This window comes from Haliaeetus albicilla, chromosome 16, assembly GCF_947461875.1.
Source record: "Haliaeetus albicilla chromosome 16, bHalAlb1.1, whole genome shotgun sequence".
Classification (NCBI taxonomy): Eukaryota; Metazoa; Chordata; class Aves; order Accipitriformes; family Accipitridae; genus Haliaeetus; species Haliaeetus albicilla.
The window spans coordinates 19,137,324-19,154,729 of record NC_091498.1 but is presented as its reverse complement, the minus strand read 5'-3'; the positions used below and the strand labels follow the sequence as shown (position 1 = coordinate 19,154,729).

The window sequence follows — 17,406 nt, the reverse complement described above, 5'->3', positions numbered from 1 at the left end:
AAGCCTTTAGCCATCTTGTTTATATTTTGCCTCTTTCCTATTGTAAGCACGTGAGGAGGGAGAAATAGGAGTAGTATTGACTCAAGTGCTGCGGTTGTAGTGAGAGTAGCTGGCTGACAATGATAATGGGGAATGAACCGTGCCTCAAAAAATAAATACTGAACATATTACTCCCTTCGCTTCTCCTCCATTCAAAACAGAGGGAAAGAATTAGAGGATTTGTATTTGTCAATGTATCTTCCTGCAATGTTTGAGAGCTGTAAGAAAGCTTTGCCTGATCTTTATAATACTGATGTTCATATATTCAAATTTAATTGAGGTATTTCATTCTGATTACAGCTTGGGTTGTAAGAGGGTCAGTAGGAGCAGAGGAATATGTTCTGTCCTGATGTCTTGAGCTTTATTTGCCTCCACAGGGCAAGCAAATTTAACTGGACTTTTGCAGAACTTCTTTTTTTTAAAGGAAATTTTGAACTTTATTTCCAATTTCTGAGTAATACTTTGGCTCAGCATGTCTGTTAGATTCCCAGCTGTGCCCCAGGTCTGTCTTTTTCTTCCCCTCAGCTCTGTTTCACTTTTTGAGATGTTCTGCAGTGGTCCCCCTGCAGACTTCAGGAAGAGGGGTAAGCCAAGAAAAGCCAGAGTCAAAAAAACCAGTGAGTTCCCTGCGTCTGTCTTGTCATGAGTGTCATTTGGGAGGTTATCCAGATTGGTGGACAGAGCTGTATTTTTCTTCTCGTGTCCCAGTCAGAGTATGGCAGGAGGCAGAGCTGGAAAAAAACCTATGTATCGTGATGGTCGATTCTGTAGTTGGTGGATTGTTATAAGGCAGATAACAATTCTGAGTATTGCAAAAGTACTAAATTGTTAGTATTTGGATAGACTTCCAAGCCTCATAGAGGCTAGCCTTCTATGCAAAATGGTCTTGCTATATATCAGTTACATAACTGAAATGGTTAAGTCATTTGGTGCCTGTGTTCATATTTAGATATAAGTATTTTTAGTGCCCTCTGACAGAACTTTTATGTGGATGTTCCTCCATGTTCTAATCCAGGCATATAAAAACTCATTTTATCAAAGATGTCCTCAGCAACCATTTTATGTTTTAGTTTTGGAGAACCTGTCTGAACCTTGAATCCCATAACCTAAAGCTGTCATGTCATTCATGATTTTTCTCAGGGCTCCCTGATCCATTGTTGAATGGAGTTGGGGTGGGAATCTTTTGTATCCCAACATAACCCTGCAACAATAGTCTTGCTAGTCTGTGCTGGTTTTCTTCCCTCCCCTACAGTGATATTTGGGTTCTTCAACGTGCCTTGTGTCATCACAGGTTTTCTGCCTATCATTGCCTCTTCATCCCTGAAACTTCTTAATCTTTTTCTGGAATTTCCATAATCACATACCAGACTACTTTCTTTATTTTTTTTCTGAGCTGGCTTTCTGTTCAATTGAAGAAAATTGTCTATCAGTGAAGAAAACATTTCTTTCTTTTTTTCTTCTGCCTTCCTACCTACTATGTGGGTACTGCAACATCAGAATGAAGAGGAATGCAGGTGTATGGGAAGGAGCTAGGAAGTGATGCAGAGGAAAACTATATTAATAGAGTAGAAAAGCCTGCTGACGGAAACATCTGCATTTAGAGAAAAAGATCACTGAGATGCTAACAAGTAGTTAATTGCTGACTAAGCCAGAGCATTGATCATATCATGTAAAAATGGTAGCTCTTTTTTGTTTCTTATTTTCTACATAGGTATAGTTGCCAGTGCATGCCTGTATACTGTTCTTCAGAGTTTTATTTCAGGCCACTTGTTTCTCTGTATCCCTGGGCTTTTTGGCCTAAAACTTTGTATTTTGTTTTTTGGAATATGGATAAGTTACATTACTAGATTTGAACAAGAAGACTTCCCAAGAAACTAGAGAATCCATGATGTATTTGAAAGAATGAGACTTCTAGTTATGGAAAATCAGGACTGTTTTAGATCTCCTTTTAGAGCAGTTCTAACTTGATATGAACCTGGCCTCCTTTTGTGAAAGAAATAGTGAAGACTCCCTAACATCACCTCCTCCCTGCACCTTCACGTTTTTGATACCTAGTTCTCTTCAGTGGTCAGGAAGCTGCTGTGATAGGTTGTTCTGGCTGGCTGTCATCTGTGGATTTCAGAATACTTTAGGGGATTTCCCCACTTAAAATTGCACTGGATAGATCAGTCAGTGAAGGTGGGAGACTTTTTCAGCAGTAAATTTCATGTGCGTTTTGCCTTGGTGATGCATTGCCCAGAATTTTTAACAAAAAAAAAAATATTACTTTTACCTTGTCTTTTTGCTTTCTTTGTGCTCCACAACTATTCCATAGTACAGAAAAACAGCTATGTTTTATACCGGGTAAGCACCGATGTCAGTACATAAAAGCTCTGTGCTGGAAATAGTTTATTTCATATTTATTCATGTCCTGAAATGGCCAAGTTCAAATTCACATTTAAAAATAAACTAAAATTATCTAACTGGGGGGTTTTTTTGTGCAATATCTTGTCAGAAAGGCCAGCGTTTGTATTTTTCTTGATTATTGTGTTTGATATTTTTTTAATTTGCTCTAGAATGTGCAGAGTCCCTGCAAGATAGCTTACTGATGAAATCCATGCTCTCTACACTTTTTTTTTTTTTAGATCAAAATGTGATTTTTGTTTTCCTTGGTGTATACAGTAAGTGTTTTCTGATAAAGTTTTAAAACATACTTCTGACTTACATATGAATACACATCTATTTGAAGTGAACAAGAAGTAGTTTGATAGATCTTCCTGATGTTTGTATCTGATTTACTTTGGGTATAGTATAAAATCAGGAAAATTCTGGAACTACAAAGTTAAAATCAGAGATACAGATAATTCAACATTTTATGTAAAACTTGCAGGTGACTAACTTTTTTTGAACTTAACTTGTGGCAGAAACTTTCAGTAGTGCAAATGCAAATGAAAAGGTATCTGTTATGTATTTTTTTATTTTAGATGATGTTTTCTTTCTCATGTTTTCCTTCTCAATTTTAAAGAAAATGCAGTGTAGACAGCTACTGCAAAAGTGAGAAAAACTAAAAATGCATGCACAAAACATCGCTGTAGAAGTTATTTTCTAGATAGGATAGGTTAACTGTAAAGATGTTAGTCAAGGGTTAAACTCAGTATGTTTCGCTGGCTGCTGAGTGAAACAGGATGCAGTGACTACATTGTCAGACTGCTGGTGTGAGTGCAAACAGATGAGGAAATGCTGGATCAGGCACTTCAGCAACTTGGGCTGTTACCTAGGAAACCGCTTGCGTCATACTTGCCAGCAATTAGCTTACAGTTCTTTTATTTTTGATAGTGTTGCAAGCTGAACTCGACTGTTACAAAGGAAAAGGACTGGCTTAATCTCAAACTGTTCGGTTGTGACTGCGGCTTTGGTGCTCATGAGAATTTGCAAAGTGCTACTTCGGATAAATTGAAAAATTATTTAAACTCTCCAGCCTACTTCTCCAAAGAACATTGTAGTTGTGCTTGATTCTGAAAGATGTACAATCAAATTTTTGTGATCTGTATGAAAATGATCTTTCCTAGTTACCAAAATTAAGTACTATGCAAGTTTCACCAGTGTTTCGGATATCACCACCTTTTCTAGAAATTATACTGAAGTATTCTCGTGTGTTACATATTAAAACATAGTTTTCAAAATTAATGTTACCTGAGGTTAAACCTCTACAGCAAGGGATTCTTTTTCTAAATACTTTTTCCCTGCGTTGATTAAAATTCAGTAACTTCCAGTGGTTACCTAGCCACTAATATAAACCAGCTAGTGTTGAAAGCAGTGTGTGTTTTATCTCAGAAAATCATCATGTCTTCTGCATTTCACTTAAAAACTGTAAACAAATTCACAGTAACTGATTTAATATTAATGTATGTTGGTAGTATGGGTATTGCCTTATGGATACCTCTGGCTAGTTAGTTTTTTAGGGAAAAATTCTGCAGTGACCAACAGGTTAAACTAAGAGTGTTTGTGTTTTTACTTTTTTGGTTTTGGGTTTGTTTGTTGGGTTTTTTTGTTGTTGTTACATAGGCAAACACATGAATAAACTTAGGTTTTAACAAACTAGTATCATAGTACATAGTTAAAGGCTAAACTTGTTAAAGTATCAAGGACAATACAGAATACACTTGTGTTCCTGTGTTTGTGTGAAGCTTAAAATTTTATGTATTTTAAATGTTTGAATACTAGGATTTTCAAATTATTTTGGAAGAATTCTTCCATATAAACCCTCGCATTTTCTTCCTTGTTACAAGAATAACTTTGAGGGATCATCAGTTAGAGCTGTGTTAGTATGTGAAGTCTATATGCAAAGCTCTTGGGGGGGGGAAAAAACCCCAACCATCCAAATCACCAAACCTCCCCCACCACCCCCACAAAACACCCCAAACAAAAAACCCCACCCAACAAACAAACCACAACTCCAAGCCCAGCTCTTCATCCCCACTCCCCTGAACCCTTGAATATAAGGCTTAGAAAGATTGAGTATCTCTGTTTCTGCACATTTATGATAGATTAACTTGTCTGTAAGAGTCTGGCAGATGATATTATTAGGACATTTTTCACACTGTAGGTCAGTGTCATCTAAGGCTAGCTGGTCACTGGGGTTGCATTCCAAACGGTGATCATTGTCTACCTTGCCTGGGATCTTCGTACAGGATTCTCTTCAATTTTATTAGCAAAAAAAAAAAAAAAAAAAGATTTTGTGTCTTGGTGGAGGTGGCTAAAGCACTGGGATGCCATTCTGAAGGAAGAGCAACTGTTTTTGCTGCTAGTTCAAAATTGTTTGACTGACTTGTCCAACCTCACTAACACATAGTTGCATGGGGCCACTGCTTGGTATGTGCTTTATTTGGTGTGTATTCATATTAGCTTAATTGCAAGTTATGAAGTTTTACCACTGAAGTCAATGAATGTTGGGATTTAAATCTATATGATTAATAAACAGCTAATATAGATGTTAACAAAGCAAGGTCTGGAAATCTCAATTTTGAATTGTGAATTTTGTCCTTAATATTCTTTATCCCTTCAGTTCTGGACAGTAAAACAGAGGCTATGGTGTCATCAGGTCACCGTTGGGTTCCATGAGTGTATGTCCAGTAACTTTGCCATTTATTGAGGGCAATGCCTGCAAGTTATGCAATACATCAAACGTACTGAATATTTTGTTTTATCCTCATTTAGTGTTTTACCCCTATAAGCTTTGTCAGTCTTCCTTCAATGAAGGAGGTGGGAGTTACATGGTCACATACTTATTTTTCTGCATAACTTTTAATATTGTTTGATTATCTGAATTTAATCTTCATTCTGGCACCTGTTAGCTGTTTTCAAAGTGCTTTTATGAGCTGACAGGATTGAGTTGTTGTTTTCTGAATGCGCTATTCTCAGCCAGACTGTTTAGTATACGTGCATGTTTCAAAAGGTAAGTCTATAATAACAGATGGATGTGCAGCATAGTAGGACATTACCTGGCTATTTAATCTTTCAGGTGTTACAGTAAGGGACTGCATTTTTTTCAGCAGTTTGTGAAGTTTTGTACGATTCCTGGGGAAGCATTTGGTTTATATCTTGTAGTCTCCTGACTCTGTCAGTCAACTTGTCTAATATTGTATGTTCTGTAACTTTTAGAACCAGATAGGTGGGTGCTATGAAAGAGAAAAGGGATTAAGGTCTCTTCCATCATCTTCTGATTGTGATTTTTACCGAGGAAAACAAATCAGTAAAATGTTTTTTGCAACTCTTATGCTATGAAGTATTTTGTAGAAAATTCCATTGAAAACATCAAGAAAGTGACTGACAGTTCATAATTTCTTTATGTATGTAGCTCAAATGGCCAGCAGTGGGATCACCTTGCATGGTTAGTTTTGTGCATCAGGAATATTTTCATGGTTTTCTGAGCAACACAAAGGGGTGTTTGTTTTGTTTTCTCATCATATGGTTATATTCCTAAATGATCATTAGAATCACCTAAAGTGGGCAGGCTTTTTAAAAATACTATTATTCACATTGTCTACTTTGAATAGCTTTCTTCCAGGTCCTTTTATTTTCAAACCATCTTTGAGAGTAGCGGGGGTTTGTTTCCATGTAAGATCAACAGAGGAAATGATGTAGACTTACTTCTGTTCACCAGCCCCTCTCTCCTGATATGAAAATCTCCCTCTCTCTTCTGAATAGGAAGATTCTCTACAGCTCCACCCTAGGACATCACATCTTCAGCCTGCAATAAGCCTGTCATTGGGTTTCTTTCTTTCTTTCTTTTGGATTTTCAGAAGATAAAAGCTAGGGGGAATTACAGAGAGGCATGTCCTAGCCATCCTTAAATTTTCCTGGCTCGTCACAAGTTTTCATTTACTATTTTGTGATTTTCACCATTTATTTATTGTCTGTGTACACGTAACTTGTTTCCAGTTTCTTCACTGTCAGGCTTTCTCTCAATGTGTTTAATACCACACAGAATTTGAGTCCTTAATAGAATGTAGCAGTTCCCTAAAATCTTGTGGAATAGAGAGATCATGCCTCCTTTTCATTGCCTTAGTTTACAGTTGCAGGTGATTTTTCTCAGTCTTCATATCCCACTACAGTTTTCTTCTGGGATAGTAATTTAATAACCATTTCTGACTTAAAACCTTGTCCTCTGTATACTGTAGCTATTTAGAGGAAATGTTTTTGCTAAGATGCACGTTGGAGGCCAACACTTCAATGGCTTTCAAAGTGATATAGTGATGTCACTAAGTTTTCTATGCCCCCCCCCCCCTTTTTTTTTTAATTTTGGAATGCTGAACTCTTGTCTTTGTCTCTGATATTTTCCATCATTTTTTCCCCCAGGATTTCTCATTGTTCCTTCACATTTTGGTGTTTTTTGGTTTGGGGATTTTTCTGCCTCTTTTTTTCTGCAGCAGAACCAACTAAAATGTATGGTACAACAGCAGCTTTTGTTGGCTGGGAGGTACAATTGCAGTGCAAGTCTTGATTAAAATTTTGAGTTCTAAGATCAGAGCATGATAATTTTCTGATGTGAAGAACTATGTCCAATATAGATTAATTTTTATGTAGTCACAAAAAGGGAATTTTTTTTTTTTTTTAACCTTTGGACATATTCTTTCTAATCTGAACACCTCTACTCAAATGTTCCAATTCCCTGAACACTTTGTGGCACTTCCACTGAAAGGAGTGGTACTTCCCAGCACTGTCTGCTCATTCCTGCCCTGGCACCATCCCCCTTTGTGCTGACACAAGCATTCATGAGACTATACAGTGAACTAAATTGGGGAACTAATCCATGTTAAAAGTAATCAGTTCTTTTTGTAGTTCCTTGCCACGTGTCTGCATGAATGCTTTTGCTGCATAAGGGAGGGACTGACACAGGGATGGGAATGAGCAGCTGAGGGAGGCAGGACTGCTCCTTTATTGTGGCAATGCCAAGTTGTGCTGATTTAAGAGAACTAATGGCACTGCAGTGTAAAGAATGGATGTGTTAGAACTTCCCAATAAATCAGTCAAAATAGCATCCCCTGACACCCAAAAGCCTCTATAGTTTTTCTATGTCTTGAATGAACTGTATGTTCTGCATTTGTCTACTTGAAGTAAAAGGAACAGAACCTTGAATGGAAAGGTGCAATTTAGATATCTAAGTTAGACTTGTACAGTAAATGGGGCAGAGGGTTCTTTTGAAAAACAACGTAAGATTGTGTGGTAACAGACAGAATCATATCACATTCATGTGCGAGAAGAGAATGAGCTGGTAAAGGACACATGTGAATCAGATTCTTCCTAATACCTGAGTATTTGGCACTCATTTAAACAGTGCTTTAATATTGTTGTGTTTATGTGAAAATTATTCATTATTTTCAGAGTGAAGTAAAATGAAAACATTATAAAATTGTAACAACACTTCTGTGAGTCACATTATGAGTCTTGGACCCTCATCAATCCATCATGCTTCCATCTACAGGACTAAATATGTAATATGGTAGTGGAGAAAAGCTATTATCTTAGAATGTAGAAGTGGAAGTCCTCCCATGCTGAGTCAGCAAGTATGTCTGTCCCTCTTTGATGCTTCTAGGTATTTTGATGATTTTTCTGTCCACTTTTGTGGGTACCTGAAGCTTCCAATAAAATAAGTTGCTACAGTAGGGAAGCTTCAATTCAGCTCTTTGCAGTAACTGTCCTTGGCTCTTAATTTTCATGTTGCCAAAAATTCACATATGTGACAGCAAGAAAAAGGAAAATGTGATCAAAATGACAGTTTCTTATTAATAGTTCAAGCCTAGACTCAGCTTCATGGGACAAATAGGTTCCATGACTTTATTCCTGCCAGCTTCGGAGTTCTATCAGGTTTACAATTTTCTATAATATGGAATTGTGCAATCCAGTCATGCATCACTTATTTCTTACATAATAACTCAGTCTGTGGTATGTTCATTTTATAGAGGTGTTTGCTTATATGTTCTGTCCATCATCCCAGTAGAATCACCAGTGTAAAAGGTATTAGCCACAATGATCATTTTTTGCAGAAGGGGTTGGGAGCAGAGAAATGGAAGCAGGCACACAACATGTCTCATTTCAACTTTTGAATAAATTCATCTGTTGAGGAGTACGCACAAATGATTTCAGGTATCTGTTTCTGTTGTGAACTTTTTGAGTTTTCTTCTACCATATGCTGGAGGTTTGTGATCAAAGACAAAATCCTGTGAAAACACCTGCAGTCCTGCTGCTTTGAGTTGTTAGCTCTACCCCGTTATGAAATCTGAAATATTAGATCTTGCATAGTGCAACTAATAATGCTTTCCTAATACAAGGACAGTTTCTCATCACCTAACTAATTTTTTTTAAATAATGTTCATAAAGATAAAGCAGAAATTTGCCCTTGATTAAGTTCACATTTTTTAAACCGAAACATTAACAAAAATGATTATATAGATGCTTGGCAAAGATTAAACTCAAACCCAGGAGAAGTGAGAAGGAAGTGAAAGGAATTATAAACTGGAGAGAAAACGTTAATCACATAAAGAAGAAACAAGACTATAGAAGCATAAAGTTTGTAAGTAAAGCCTGATGTCAAGCTGAATTCACTTGATAATTTTTTTGATATTCCATACCAATTATTCCTAGCCAGAAGATGGAGTTAGAACACTTTTTTTTTATTATTATGTCAAAATAAGGATTTAGCAATTCTTAGGACTTTATCTATTTGCTAGTGATTGTACAAGATAATCTGTTCTAGACAATGCTGTGTGAACTATGAAAGGTGTGCAGGGTCCTCTGTCACTGGAATTCCCAGAATATGGTCTATAAGATCTTCAATAAGTATGGCTAGTTGGCAGAAATATACTGAAGAGCTAAAAGAGTACAAAGACTTTTCAGCTGAAAACATTATTAGAAATATATTGTAAGAAATAGTTGCAGGGAATTATTAATTGACTGAGACAGTTTGGCAAGCACTTCTGAAGAATGTAAGAGTGACCCTTAGCAGTCATCCACTATAACGACTGCAAAAAAGTATAATGACCCTACAACATCTCAAGAAAAGGGATACAGTGACTACTGTTTGTGATGGCTTTAGAACATCTATATCTAATGTTGCTAACAGTACAGGTGAGACAATTTGCAGCATACTGTGAAACCTACTCAGGAAATAGGGTGAACATGGCTGGATATTTCGTGTTTAATTCCATTCTACCATTAATCTTTTTGATTAATTGAACATTTGGAAAAGTAGCCCACAAGGCTTAAATATTTTGCCAAAACTCCTTGTTGGGGCTGATGAACTGTCAAAAGTTGAATGTTCTGTGAAATTTAGCCAATGTTTTCTGTAAATGCTCAATGCTGAGAAGGATACGACCCAAGGCCAGACTAGGAAATTCTAATCTGATTTCCCTGCCTTATTTTCTATGCTGCACTATCTGGGGGCCTCCAGTCAAAAACTTATTTTTCTTGTATGTTAAAGGCTTTCTTCTTAATGCAAATGTACTGTGTGCTGACTTAATTAATTAGCTTGGTTACAGTTCTGTATGGGTTGAGGAAAATTAAAGATCACCCTTTTATCTATTTGTCAGAAACATGCATCAAACAGAAGTGATTTCGGAATCTCTTAGGTGTTTGATTGTACTGGTATTTAATATAGCTTGATCCACAATAAGATTACAGATTTTGTTGCTATGTTAAAATGCTAAAAAAGTTATAATGCATTTGTATTTATTAGATTTCATTATATAAAATAAAGCTTTATTCTCTCTTTTCTTGGAACACTTATAAAGCAAAGGATTCTTATTCTGCCAAAATGCTTAAAGATAGTACTTTTGGAAGATAATATTTTGTCAGAAAATTTCAACAAAGTGTTCAAAATGTTTCAAATTTTCAATACGAAAACTAGGAGTCTTGAGATTATCATGGATACTGTTTAGTGAACTGATGTGGATTTTTTTGTGTGTGTGTGCATTCCATAACTTCTTGTAAGTGCTTTGTGTAGCTTTATTGGTTTTATTTAATTGAAGGATTGCTGCATTCTGCTGTACTGGTTACTTAGTAATGATTGTTACAACATTTACTTCAATGTTAAAAAAAAAAACCCAAAACAGCAAATCCATGTATCCCCAAATTCTAAAATTGTATAAAAGAAGAAAAGAAAAATTGAATGCCTTTCACAAAAGATATGTATTTTTCCCACCCCTTTTTTCAGATCTGTGTATTTAATGACTGACTTGTTACGATGTGTCTAAATATTGTAAAGTGCCCTGTATGTTCAGACTAAAATCTTGTAACTTCAAAGCAGCTACACAACTTTTTTTATATTAGCAAAATTGTCAATGACAAAAATATCATCAAAAAAACTTTGAAATTAAATTACAACTTTTGCATTTTGACATTTAAAACATGTTGCTTAGTATTCTGACTAGTTGCATAACCTATATGAACTGTACAGTATGCTTTTGTTTAAGCACTTGTAGTCATTTTTAGTAATCATTTATACATACTGAGAAACTGCATTTTCTAGTTTGCAAAGTAGTTGCTCATTTTCTGTGTCCTGAGGCAATTAATTAAAACTGTTTAAGTGTGATAGTGAGAGTTAACATTGTTTAAACATAATAGTGTGAGTCAGTCTTATGGTGTTTGTAATAACAAGTTTCCACATCACTGGGGTTTTTTTAAGCACCAGTATGAATTTTTTTTTTCATCAAAGAGTAAATCAATTGAACTGTTCCATTCTGCAAATGAATCAGCATTTCTTTTATAAGTTGCTTTTTCTAGTCTTAACCAATTCATTTTTGTAGACTCGAAGTTGAGTTTCCTCTAAACATCTTTCATCATTAAAGCTTTAATCCTGAACTTGCACTACTTCTTGAAATCATAGACCTTACAAGAAGCTAAAGCATCTTTTAGCTATGTAAATGTATCCCTAAAGTTTACATTACAAGGCAAAAAGTGTTTAAGAAATAATTTCCTGTCTCCTATTTCATCTTCCCGTTAAATACTAATAAAAGACACTGTCTTGTGCTGTCAAATATCTGGACTTGGTGAGGAATTTTTGTTCTCTTACCACAGATGCCCATTTTCCAGGTCATATCAAAAGTGGCTATTCTGACCTTCTTTTTGGGTGAAATTCTGTAAGTTAATGTATTGGCAGTATAACCCTGTATTAATTTATGACCTTAACATTTTGTAAATGTATACAAATCTAGGTATGTGCATATACATGTCTATGTGTGCACACATCATAGTTTAATTCAAGTACCTTTTTGTCACTCAATCATCCATCCCTACTATCTTTGAATTCATTGGCTTTTTTCAGTTAAATTTGACAGAGGATAATCATCCTGAATAATAAATTTCCTGTAATTTTCATGACAATCAGTAGCCAGCAAGAGAAGAAAGCCTACTAGTACCCTTGTTATGAAAAAGACTGAAGAAGCCACAAAAGGCAGATGGAATGAGTACTCTCAATACAGGAAAATGGGGCGTTTAGAACTTGCAACTCCAAGTTGCCAGGTAATGATATTCTTTGCTGAGATGTTTTATTTAAGCTTTGGGAAGATAGTCTTCTATGTAGTGAAACATGACAGTTTATTTCCTGTCGTGTTATAGGACTTAATTTACTGTTCTGCAGTCTTTACCAGTTACAGAAACAAGCTGTCTAGCAATGACAGCTCCAAGATAAATGAAATGCTGTCTCATTTATTGGCTGTTTTATTTATGCTCTGAGCCTTGCTCGCAATAGACCATAACTTTTTTTGTTTGTAACAGACTACTAGATGGGAATGGCAATGGCCATTCTTTGAAGAAGGCATTTGAACAGGTTTTGACTTAGCATGAGACAAGCTTCACTGCCGTTGCTGGAATGTGGAAGCACGTTTTCTCACTGGTATTTTATTTTGTGTTGTACCGATTCAGAAGTGGAAGAATAGGTCACAGTCTCTTCCTGTGGAGCCCTGAATAGTAAAATGGACAGCAGATAGAAGGATGTAGCACAGAAGCTTGCTTTTCAGGGAAAAGATGAATTTTCATAGAATTTCTTTTCTGAGAATGACCAGAAAGCCTAAAGGATTATTAACATAGATTCCCGCTCATTTTCTTCACAGTGTTTTCTAATGCTCCAAGTTACTTTTCTTAAAGGGAAAAAAATAACTTATGTGTGAGTGAAGTATGTTTCTCATTGTATCTCCAAGTTCACATTTTGTTTGCAGATAAGGTGGTTTGTATGTTTATCATTATTATACTGTTTATATGTATGTGTTGTCTATTTCAGCAGAGGTGATTTTTTTTTTTTTAAATAACTAGCTACCATTTATGAAGGAGAGGGTGAAGAAGGAAAAAAGACACTTACTTAAAACTTGGCCGTTTCCCAGACCAGTTATTAGAACAACAACAAAATCGATCTCCCCATAAGTCTTACCTCTTTGTGGGATACAAAGCTGGCATTGTAGGAGCATAATTCTAACTAGAATTCTGCAAGTGTGCGCTTAGTGCATTGGCTGCATTTTTGGTAACAACTGGACATTTGCTTCTGGGTCTTTGCTTCCTATCACAAGTTACATTTAAAAGATTATTCAGGTGGTTTCTGAATGTCTCTGAATGTCTGAATGGGAGGTTTATCAGCAGTGAGCCTGGACAACAGAGTCTCCTGCTGGTGCTGTCCATTGAAGCACAGTTGAACTGTGTTCTAGCCCCTAAAAAATTCTCAAAGTATAGCATTTTGAACAGCTAGTTGTTCCCTTTGGCACCTTGATTGTTTCCAGATACAGCAGTGGAAAAATGATGCTTTGTTTCCCAAGGGTATTAGAAAACTGGCAGCTTGGTTCTCAGCTGTCATGGTAGGAGGTGTGATGGGAAGTAAATTCAGAATCCTGGAAAAGTTGACTTAGAGTCCGTGTACAGGAATATAAATCAGAAAGCAAGCTGAAGCAATTTCTGAACTATAACAGAGACAACAAGGAAGGCTTTGCTGACTTCACTAGAGCCAGTTTTTTCTTCAGATCTCTCTGCTTGACTTCCAGATAAACTACTTAGACTCTTGGCTGGTGTCGGAATGTTTCAGTTTGGGATCAAATAGCTATTCTTGGCCCAAATTACTTCTGGACATTGTCCAGAGACAATATTCTTTACGGGTGCGTTGAAATCACAGAAACAGCTTTTTCCCACTCCCAGTAGCAGACCAAAAAAATACTATGAGATGAATGAAACCATGCATAATCTGCTTCAGATCAAATTGATGTTACTTGCTCCTTTTCCTTGTCTTGGTTTTAGAGAATTTAGGGATTAATTGTATAAAACTGTTTGCATGTCAAGAAGTTAATATTTTTAAAAAAAGAGGATTATCCCTATTTACTGTCTTTTATATAGTTTTTCCACTTTGCATATGGATGGTGGGTTTCTTTTGGTGGGGTGAAGGGTAAATGTTCCTGATTGATCACTTCCATTTGATATAACATGTGTTCCAGTTAGACTTCCCAAATTTGTAGTAATTCTTATGTTATCTTAAAGGAAGAGGCAGATTGTGTTCTCTTTCCATGCAGTTTTTTGATTGGAGATGTGTACGGCAAAAAACTGTGATAAATGCATAAACAGCTTCTTGTGTCTGAGTAACTAATTATAGTTCAGGGCTTGAAAGTGACTGTTGAACATGAGGTTTCATATTGGAAATACATCAAAAGAATATGAAAATAAGCATTCTGGGTTTTGTAATATTGACTCATATTATTGAGTTTTCTTCTCTGCAATGTCCTTTTTTTGGCCATTCTAGTTTTAGCTTCTTCCTTCATGTTTTCTCAGAGCCAGCAGGAGGAATGTGAGCACACAAGGTACAGACTCTCTCTGTTACGCTAACATTACAGTGCATTGCTATTAGGCTCAGCTCTAATGAGAAAACTGCTTAATTTCCATAGCCTGAAGCTGGAGAATGCCTGCTAGAGGTGTAATACATAAATCTAGCACTTAACTTTAAATAAAATTTTTTGAACTTGTGCAAACTATGCAACTTTTTCTTCTTCTTCAATAGATTGCCAAAAGTGTAACAAGTGGTTAGAAACTTTATAATATGTTGTTATAGAATGGAAGGTATCAGGCTACTCAAAATCTGGGCTTTACTTGTAAATTACTTTGGACCAATAAATAAACCTGTACATACAGTTTTCACACACATTCTTGCTAAACTAAAATTCTGTAACTGTAAAATTAAGTTTATTTGGGAAGCTGTCACAAACAGCTTTGCAGCTGTATAGTTTTATGTTTTCTATTCTTGAAGGTCTTCAGAATAATTTTTGTATTGAATTATTTAAAGTAGAACACTTCTAAGTTCCTTAAATGCTAGACTTCCTAAATACTTGACTATTTAGAAAATAGTGATGGGATGATTATTTCTACTGGTGCAGGTTGTTTTGTGAGATCTTTTGTTTTCCTGCTGTGGGAACAACAGGGCTTTGTCCCTGTAAACAGTTACCCAATGAAGTTGTTACTGGATTTGAATTTTTGTTTACAGATTAAACAGAAGTGAAAGAAGCTCAAAGCTTGCATTCCAAAACTGATGACTTTTTTTTTTTTGGGGGGGGGGGGAAGGCGGAGTAGAAATTGTATCATTTAAACTATAGAAATATAAATCTATTACTCTTAGTATTCACTGCAAGATACTTAAGCAGATAAACATTCTTTGAAAATCCCATGAATCCCTTTTAGAAAAGATCTCTTGTAGTTTTTATTTATAAATTTGTATCTCTTTTCCTGAAGCTATGGTAAGCCCTGCGTACTGTCATTCTTTTTCAATTGTAAACATAGTTTCAGTACTACCACTTTTGCACCAAATGCTGTTCCTAAGCGACTGCTGACGTCAGTTGGTGCAGCACAAGAAGGTTTGTGTGTTTATCTGCTGTGGGCAGACTCTTAGAAAAGACGAAAGTATGTAACTAGATTAGGCCAAAGAGATTGCTCCTTTAAATAAGCATACATACTGTTTGCAATGTCATACTTTATTTTTTCTGTATTTTATTTTGATTAGCAGTTGTATCTTCTGTTGCATATGCCACAGTATCTAGTTTGCAGGAGACGATAAGGAGGGGTATATATTCCCTTTGGTATTGCTTTAAAGAAAGAGGTAGCCTTTTTTCTTCTTTTCTATAGCATAGTTAGAATGAGAATTTAAAAGGAGTATGTGTCAGAGTATAAAGTTTTCACACACCTGATCTCAACGTTAGAAATAGGGCTATTAGAAATGAAAGCAGGCATACAATTTCCAGTTCAAGCGAAACATGTTTACTTAGAGATTTTTGGCCAGAGTCTATACATTTGGAAAAACTGGAATGATACTCTTGGAATATTTTACTGCATGCCTTTGTGTCAAACAGAGTTGGAGTGGAGCTGGCTTAATGACCTTTGTTTATTTTTTTTGTCCTTGATTATACTTGCAGCACACCCACACTGAATAAAAATTACCTGTAGCAAAAACGCTTTGTATGAAAATCCTTTTATGAAAATAAAGGAAATAGTAGTGGGACTGCAGTCATGGCAGGCCAAAGAGTGAAGCTAAAAAGTTTATAGGAAGTACTAGTACTGGATGATTTAATAAGGCAGGAAGAAAAATGACAAGCATAGAATCTCTCCTTCATGTTGAAGAACAGAAGCAGCAACTTTCAGAACTAAATAAAAGCTGAGAACAATTGCTCCAAATTAATTTAAATTAGATTAAGGTTAAAAAAAATGCCTGTGGGACATAGGAGGACATTAGCAAGCATGAAGGTGAAAAGGTCAAGCTAAATAAGGTCCACTTTGAATGTAGTAGTTGGGATGGTCTTACTGGTTTGAAGTCCGCAATGGTCTTTTTAAGTTTCCTGTACTGTTATATTGTGCTATCCAGTCTGGCCTTGAAAACCTTCAAGGATGGAGACTGCACAGCCTCTCTGGGTACTCTGCTTCACCTTGTCCCACTGCTTGTGTGTCCTCATAGTCAGAAACTTTTTCCTCATGTCTAGTCTGAGTTCTCTTGTTTCAACATTGCCTCTCTTCCCACTACACACCACTGGATACAGCCTGGCTTTGTTGTCTTTGATGGCCTCCTATTAGACACTGGCAGGCTGCTGTTAGGTCCCCCCAAAAGCCATCACTTCTCCAGACTGGACAAGCCCAGCTCCTCCAGCCTCTCCTCACAGGGTAGGTTCTCCAGTCCTGTAGTCATCTTGGTGTTCCTCTGCTGAACTTGCTCCAGGTTATTGATGGCTTTCTTGTATTGGGGAGCCCAAAACTGGATGTACTGTTCCGTGTATGGTCTCACAAGAGCTGAGCAGAGGGGACAATCACTTCCCTTGGTCTGATGGCTGTGCTCCTGTGAATATAGGCCAGCATACTGTTGGCCACCTTTGCTGCCAGGGCACACTGCATGGTCATGTTGAGCTCGTCATCCTTGTCAGAAGAGCAGTTCTCAGCGTGTATCATTGCAGGGGACTCTTCCTTCCCAGGTGCAGTGCTTTGTGTATGTCACTGTTGAATTTCATAAGACTCCTGTTCACTCATTCTTCCAGCTTGTCTAGGTCCCTCTGGATGGCAGCCATGCCCCTGCATGTACTGTCTGGTTCCCCCAGTTTGGTATCATCTGTAAGCATGTCTTGTAAACTTTAAGTGTTCAGAAAAACATAGTGGGTTTTAATTCAGGTTAATAAACGTTAAGTAGCTGCAGGTACTATTACTCATTTGCTCTTACCGCTTCTTCTTCTAGGTCTTTATTGAATTTTAATTCCCTTTAACCATATTTTCTTATTATAAGAATCTTTTCTCCAGCTGTCAATAGCAAAGGTAGAGTTAGGAAATGACATTAAACTCAGTAAACTGTTCTTAAACAAATGGTGAAGTTACTTGTGAGTTTCATTAGTATAAAAG

General features: G+C 36.5%; 1 protein-coding gene across 4 annotated transcripts in view; it reads left to right on the top strand.

Moving 5' to 3' along the window:
* PDE3B (phosphodiesterase 3B) overlaps positions 1-17,406 on the top strand; it is a 93,058-nt gene that overhangs the window by 12,995 nt on the left and 62,657 nt on the right. The gene's annotated exons all lie outside the window — the stretch shown is intronic.